Source organism: Choloepus didactylus, chromosome 6 (genome assembly GCF_015220235.1).
Source record: "Choloepus didactylus isolate mChoDid1 chromosome 6, mChoDid1.pri, whole genome shotgun sequence".
Taxonomy (NCBI): Eukaryota; Metazoa; Chordata; class Mammalia; order Pilosa; family Megalonychidae; genus Choloepus; species Choloepus didactylus.
Window position 1 is genome coordinate 130,600,519 of NC_051312.1, and position 8,103 is coordinate 130,608,621.

Genomic DNA, 8,103 nt, shown 5'->3' on the forward strand with positions numbered 1-8,103 from the left:
AGATAGTATTTCCTTGTTTAATTTACATTTCTTTTAATATCCATGAATTTGAGCATGCCTTTAGATGTTACAGCAATTTGGATTTCTTTTTTCATAAATTGTTTATTCATATCCATTTTTTCTATGGATTTTCCTGTCATTTTCTTAACGCTTTTCATTTCAGTTATCTGCTCTCAATCTGTTATCCATCTGTTAACTTTGTGTGTGGTGACCTTCTTTAAACAGGAACTTTTACTTTTGTTATTGTAGAATCTACAGTATCATTTTCCCCCACAAGTTTTGTTCTTTTAGAATTTTGTGTAAAAAGTAATTCTCTACCTTAAGATCATGGAAATATAGCCTTGTTTTAGCTTCTGTTTTACTTTTACATTTCATGTTTTGGGTTTTAATTCATCTCAAGTCCACATCTGGTTACTATATTAAGAACAGATCCACCTTTATTTTTTCCAACTTTTCCGTCACTGTCTACTAAATAATCCATCCTTTGCCTGCTCTACCACCTCTATTACATAATAAGTTTTCATATATAGATGGGTCTTTTTCTGGGCTTTTTATTGTGATCCATTGGTTGTTTTCCTATCCTGTGCTATTGTTATTTTATTACTGTGATTTTGTACAATGTTTTAATTTCTTATAAGATCTTTTACTTGTATGGTTATTATCGTGGTTTTCTATGTGGATCAACAGGTCACCTTCAAATAATAAACACTTTATTGCTTCTCTTATAATTGTTTTTGCCTATTATTTTTTTTCTTGTCTTATTCCATTGTCCAGAATGTCCCATACTATATTGAACAGTAGCTGTGATGGTAGCCCTTTTTAACTTGTTGAGCTTTAAAGAGACTAATCAAAATTCTCCATTAATTATGATATTTGCTGTACAGTATCAATAAATTGCCTTGAAGAAGTTGAGACTTCTGTTCTATCTCTAGTTTTTTTTTTTTTTTCAATCATAAATGGATGTTGAACTTTGTCAAATGCTTTTCCTGTGTCTGTTGAGATGACTGTGTTTCCTTTTCTCTTTAACTTCATTATTGTGGTGCAGTACATTTATAGATTTTCTGATGTTAAATCATTTTATTTCTGTAAAAAACTCTAATAAGAATTCTATTAGACACTGTTAGCTGGATTCTATTAGTTGATGGTTTATTTAGGAAATTTGTTTCTATGTTTACTAGTGAGATTAGCCTATAATTTTTTTTCTGTATGTCCTCATCTGATGTTTTAAAATTGTACTAACCTAAAAAATGAACTGGGCAGTTTTCACAATTTTTCCAATTTTGTTTAAGTTTATATAATATAGAGATTATTCCAGTTCACTGGAATCCCCTGTAAATTCTTTTTTATTTTCTTTTTAAGAGTTATTTAGACTATTTCAGTTTCTTTTATGGTTATTGACCTATTCAATTTTCTTTTTTTTCTTATGCTAATCTTATTAATATACTTTTCAAAAAAATCTATTCTAGGTTTTCAAAAATATTTGGTATTTTTTATAGTAGCACTTAATTTTTCAAGTCTTTAATATAATTTATCCCATCATTTAAATATACATTGTGTTTACTTGTATTTTATTACTATTTTGTTGAGCAGTTTTTTCTGAGTGTAAATGTCTTTATAAAGAAGGTGCTTCTGGTGTTATAATCTTCATATTTTTTTCTATACCATTTCATTGATTTCTACCCCTTATTATTTCCTTCCTTCTTGTTTCTTTGGGCATGTTCTTGCATATGTCTTCAGTTACGTTTAGCTTTTTTTTTTTTTTTTTTTTTTCTGATGAATGTATTCAGACCCATGGGTTTTCTCCAACAATACTATCCTAATGAACATATATGTATATATAACACTGGCTCCAACAAGTTCTGGATAAGCCTTCTTTTCAAGCACTCATTAAAGTGTTAAAATAAATATCAGAGGATTAAAATCATTCAGAAGATATTATCTGAGAATAAGGCAATTAAGCTATAAATCTGTTACAGAAGTGTAACTATAAAAATGTTACATGCTTGAAAATTAAGAAAAACTTCCAAATAACTCGCAGGTCACAGAAAAAATTGAAATTAGGAAATAATTGGAACTGGATGATCATGAAAACACTACAAATAAAAACTTTTAAGGTGCAGCTAAATAATACTTTCAGGGAAAATTGTGGATGTAAATCTTTACATTAGAGATGAAAGGTAAAGGGAATAATAAAGTTCTGAGCAAAAGTTGAGTAGAAATAGTGAATGAATATTCATTGGAGAATATCTAGTAGAGTGCCAAGTAAGCTAAAAGGAATAAAAAATAGATAAAATTTGACAAGATGGCTCAAGAAAAAAGACTGCACATATAACTAATATCAAGAATGAAAAGAGAACATAACTAAAGCTACTGTGAACAGTGAAAAGATAAGTAATATGAACATATAAAGGCTACAGTATGATAACCATTTTATAATCATTCAAATGGCAAAAATCCAAAGGTCTGACAGTACCAAATATTGGGAGGAGGTGGATCAGCTGTACCACTTATAATTTGCTAGTGGGGATGCAGATTGGTACATTGATTTTGTGAAATAGTTTGACTTTGTCTTAGTAGTTAGACATCTACCCAGCATTTCCACTCCTTGGGGCAGGACAGACTTGAAAAGTATACCAAGAGACATGTACAAAAAAGTTCACAGCAGTATTGCTTGTAATAGCAAAAAAACTGGAAACTGTCTAGATGCCTATGGTTAGGGGAGTGGGTCAATAAAATATATTCTCAAAGGAATATATTATGTAGATATCAAAATGATGAAATTATATGTGCAAAAATTCTACTAAATAAAATTGAGTGAAGTAAGTTTCAAACGTTTAAATATACCATGATGTTCAAAGTTAGAGCAACTTAAACTAAATTACTGAACAATATATATGTATATATACAGAAAATCAGAAATTATTACAAGATTCAGGAAAATTTGTTTACTCTCTGTAAGGAGTGTTGATAGGGGAGTGTTCTAGTTTGCTAATGCTGCCAGAATGCAAAACACCAGAAGTGGATTGGCTTTTATATAAGGGGGTTTATTTGGTCACACAATTACAGTCTTAAGGCCATAAAGTGTCCAAGATAATGCATCAACAATTGGGTACCTTCACTGGAGGATGGCCAGTGGTGTCCAGAAAACCTCTGTTAGCCTGGAAGGCATGTGGCTGGTGTCTGCTCTAGAGTTCTGGTTTCAAAAGGCTTTCTTCCAGGATGTTCCTCTCTGGGCTTCAGCTTCTCTCCAAAATGTGACTCTCATTTGCTCTTGGGGCATTTTTCCTCTGTTATCTTCTCTGGAGCAAAAGTCTGCTTTCAAAGGCTGTCTCCAAAATGTCTCTGTAAACTGCAGTTCCTCTCTCAGCTCCTGTGCGTTCTTCAAAGTGTCCCTCTTGGCTGTAGTAAGCTCCCTCCTTCTGTCTGAGCTTAAATAGTGCTCCAGTAAACTAATCAAGGCCCATGCTGAATGGGTGGGGCCACACTTCCATGGAAATTATCCAATCAGAGTTATCACCCACAGTTGGAATGGGGTACATTTCCATAGAAGCAACCTAATCCAAAGGTTCCAACTTAATCCCCACTAATGTGTCTGCCCCCACAAGATTGCATCAAAGAACATGGCTTTTTCTGGGGGACGTAATATATACAAACTGGTACAGGGAGGATCATGTAGGTGTGTAAAAATTAATGTCACCTTTCTTGTTTCTGTGTTTGGTTCACAGGTGTTTAAGATATTTAAAAACAAAAAATTAAAAATGTCTTGTATGAACCAATGATCAGATAATTACGGAGCAAGGAATATGAAGTCCACAAACATTAGAACATCAAAGAATTTGATATGTTAACATATTAAGGGAGAAAAATCTCATGAATATCTTAGATGCAGAAAATACTTTGTTAAAAGTCCACATCCATTCATGATTAAAGAAAAAAAACTTATCAAATTAGGATAGAAGGGAATTTAATTTACTTAACCTGGCAAAGGGTGTCTACAGAAAACACAACCACAAACATCACACATCATTCTTAATGTTGTAAAGTTCACGGCATTTGCATTGAGATGAGATTGTCAAGGATGTCCACTGCCAACTCTGCTGCTCGTCATGCTGGAGCTAACCAGTATAGTAAGTCAATAAAGAGAAATTGGAGATGTTAAGTGTTGGGAGACAAGTAATAAAACTGTCATTATCCATAGATGATTTGATTGTTTATATAGAAAACTCAAAAGAATGTACAAAACATTTTTTTAGAAATAAGAATTTAGCAAGTTGGCTGGATACAAAAGCCAATATACAAAAATCAGTTGCATTTTTATATTCCAGCATACAGATATATCATTTAAAAATGAAAACTTTAAAACATACATTTTACAGTGACATAGAAAAATATGAAATAATAGGAATAAATTTTTAAAGCTGTATAATAATCTAATGGAGAAAATGAAATTGAAAAAAATTAAGGGATGTTAAATAAATAGAGATATATGAAAGACTCAATATTATGGTAAGTCTTATTTTCTCAAATTTTATTGATAGAGTCGATGCAATCTTAATCCAAATCCCAACCTTATTATTTTGAGACCTTTTGATAAAACTATTCTCAAATTTATATTGAAGTTCAAAGGTCTAAGTATTGGCCCACTTCTGAAGAAAAGAATAAGGTGGGGAGAATAGCCCTCTTAGGTATAATGACTAATAAAGCTAGAGAATTTAGATGATTGTGGTATTGGTTGATGGATAAATATATAGAGAAGTGCAACAGAACGGTGAAACAGAACTACACATGAAAGAACCCTTGAATGTAACAGAAATGGTATTTAAATGAGTGGGGAAAAGATAATTTTTTTTCTATATTAATAGGACAAAGGGGTGCTTATTTAAAAAAAAATGAAATTTTACCCCTACTTCACATCATACACAAATAAATTCCAGAAAAATATTTATGTATTTCCAGGTAGTGAATGAAGGCCTTCCTAAACAAGACTGGACACACACACACACAATTTCTTTTCTCAAAAGCTATCAGAAAGAGAGTAAAAAGAAAGTCACAAACTGGGTGAAGATGATTACAAATCATGTAATTGACAAAAACTGATACTCAATATATACCATCAAATCCTACCCCCCCAAACAACAACAACAACAAAGGAACCTAATAGAAAAATGGGAAAAACATGAGAACAGGAACGTTATGAAAGAGGAAACTTGGATGTCCAATAAATGGGTGAAAAGATGTTTAGCTTCATTATTAATCAGGAAATTCAAATTAAAACTACAACAAGAAACTTACATTCCTACCAGACCTGCAAATGTTACAAAGTTTGATAATACCCAGTGTTAAGGATGCAGTGCAATAGGAGCTCTCAGGCACTACTGGTGAGAATATAAATGGGCTCAACTACTTGGAAGATTGTTTTGGCATTATTTGTTAAATATAACTAAGTGCAAATCCTAAGATCCAGCAGTTCTACTCCTAGATATTTAACCTAAAGAAAATCTTACACATATACACAGGAGACAGGTATAAGAATATTCACAGCAACATTGTTTGTAGAAGCCCTAAAATGAAAGTAATACAAGTATTTATCCTTAGTAGAATGCATAATTAATTGTGTTTATATGATACAATGAAAGCAAGATTTATAGCTACATGCAGCAACATGTGTGTTGTTTACAAAATTGAGAAAAATAAGCAGGCTGCAAAAGAATACATGCAGTAAACTCCATTAAATAAAGTTAAAAGGACAGATAAAAATAAACTGTATTTTTAGGAATGTATACATAGGCTGAACAACTATAAAGTAAAGGACTCATCATAAAAGTCAGGAGGGTGGGTTATCTTTAGAGGGGAGGGAGAGAATGTGATTGGTAAAGAGGCACACAGGATGCTTCTAAGGTTTTGGCAATATTTCCTTTAGACAGAATGTGACATTTACCTAGGTATTTGCTTTTTACAGTTGTTATTCTTAAAATATACATATATTTCATTTTCAAAGATACATATACATTTTGTAATAAACATACAATTAAAAAATTTTAAAGCAAGAATGTATGAAAACCTTACCAAATGCTGGTATAAAAAGAAAGAACTCAATAAATGTTGATTATTCATTGTTTCATTATTATTTTTCTTAGCATGCTTTCAAATTCCTCTTTATGCTCACCCAGTGTCTTCTTAATATCTTTTATTTCTTTAGTCATATTTTCTTTCATCTCCTTGAATTGATTTAGGAGATTTTTTGAACATCTTTGATTACTTGTCCAAATTCTGTACTTCCTCCAACTTTTTAATTTGTTCCTTTGGGCCAAATATTCCTGTTTTTTAGTATGGTTTGTATTGTTTTGCTGTTATCTGGGCATCTAATTATCTTGATGAGATTATCCTGAAAGTTGGTTTCTCTCTCATCTAGGATTTTGGTTTTTATTGGGTTTGTGTTAAGGCTCTTTTTTTGACACCTGGTTTGTCAGTATTTCCCAGGGGAAGAGGGTAAGGAAAGAAGTCAAAAAAGCTCCCCCTTTTTTTTCAGCTCCCCAAAGCTGTGCTTTCCTGGTCTGCCCAGCAGATGGTGCTCTTTGGTAACCTAATCCCTGCAGCCCTAAGAAGGCAGGGTATTTTTAGCTCTCTGGCAGTTCTGCCTCTGACATGGGTCAGAAATAGTGGTTTGGTGGCACCTGTCTGGGATGAGCTAAGGCAGTGGGACCCAGTGGTCTAAATTTGCCAGCCAATAGCTGGATCAGTACTGGACCATGACCCCCCTGTTCTTGGGGAGGAGGATTTCCACGGCCCTCCCAGTCCTCGGCAACCCTCCAGGAAGGGAGGGGGCCTGAAAATGCTTATCTCCAGGGTGGGGGATGGACACCAGGAGCCACGGCTCAGCAAGTTACTCAGTTTCTCACCACAGTTTCTCAGTCTCTTCATCCCATTCTTCACCAGGTACTGTGTAGTACTCCCCTGGCCTCCAGAACCCCAGAGCAGTTGTTTGGACAGTTTCTGCCTGTCCCCTAGCTGTTTTTGAAGAAGAGTGAGCCCGGCAGCTCCCTATCCCAACAACTTCCCAGAAGTCACCCGTAATTATTAATTATTAATAGCAAAGTGTTTCCCTCTACTAGAGTTGTAGTGGCATAAATTTGTCCCTAAAATAAATATTATTTAGTAGAGTAGATTTTAGTTTTCAGAGATATAGGATTTTTCAATCTTGTTTTTTGTTTTTTTTTTTAAATAATAGTGCTGTATTACCAGAAAACATACTCTCTGTGAAGGTAATTTTGAAATTTATTGAATAAATTTATTATTTTTGCTGGCAATAACAAAATGTGCTTAGATGAATAAAAACAACTTTATTGAGATTGCCTGCAGTGAAAATAATTTTGGTATTGAAATTCTGAAACTCTGTATCTCCATTTCTCCTTTCCCCATTACACCATTGATTTTAATATCTCTATTTTTGATAACCTGAGTTTTCTTAGTACTGTAACAATGACTTTACAAAATAGACTATGATTTTGTGTGTTTATATATATTGTTTAGTATCAGTTATAGACTACCACCAGCAGTGTATGATGGTGCCCATTTATTTACCCCTTGGTGAGCAGTATTGAATAATATGTATTCAAACATAATTTTTGTGATTTCAAAGGATATATATATATATAAATATATATATATATATATATATAAATATAGTGCTATCTCTTCAGTTATATTTTATTCCTTTACTTTTAGGTGAGGTTTAACTTTTTTACATTTATGTTACCCAATTCTTGTTCTTTGTGAATTATTTATGTCTTTCACTAATTTTCTACTGTGTAATTGGTGTTTTTTCTTTTTAAATTAATTTGTAAAGCCTCTTTTTATATTAAGGGTGATAGTATTCTTTGCTGCAGTTTTTTTTTCCCAATTTGGTATTTGCTTTTTAATTCCAATATACGCTTTTTGCACTTCTTTTCTTCTTGTTCTGTATAAGCAAATAATCCCAGCTTTCGCTTCTTATTTCATATAGAGCAGTTTAGTCCTCTTTTATTGCAGGGAGAAGATGATCATTCGGCAGAGATGATGTAGCCCAGATTGCAGAATTGAGCTGGAGATCAAATAATGCGAGCT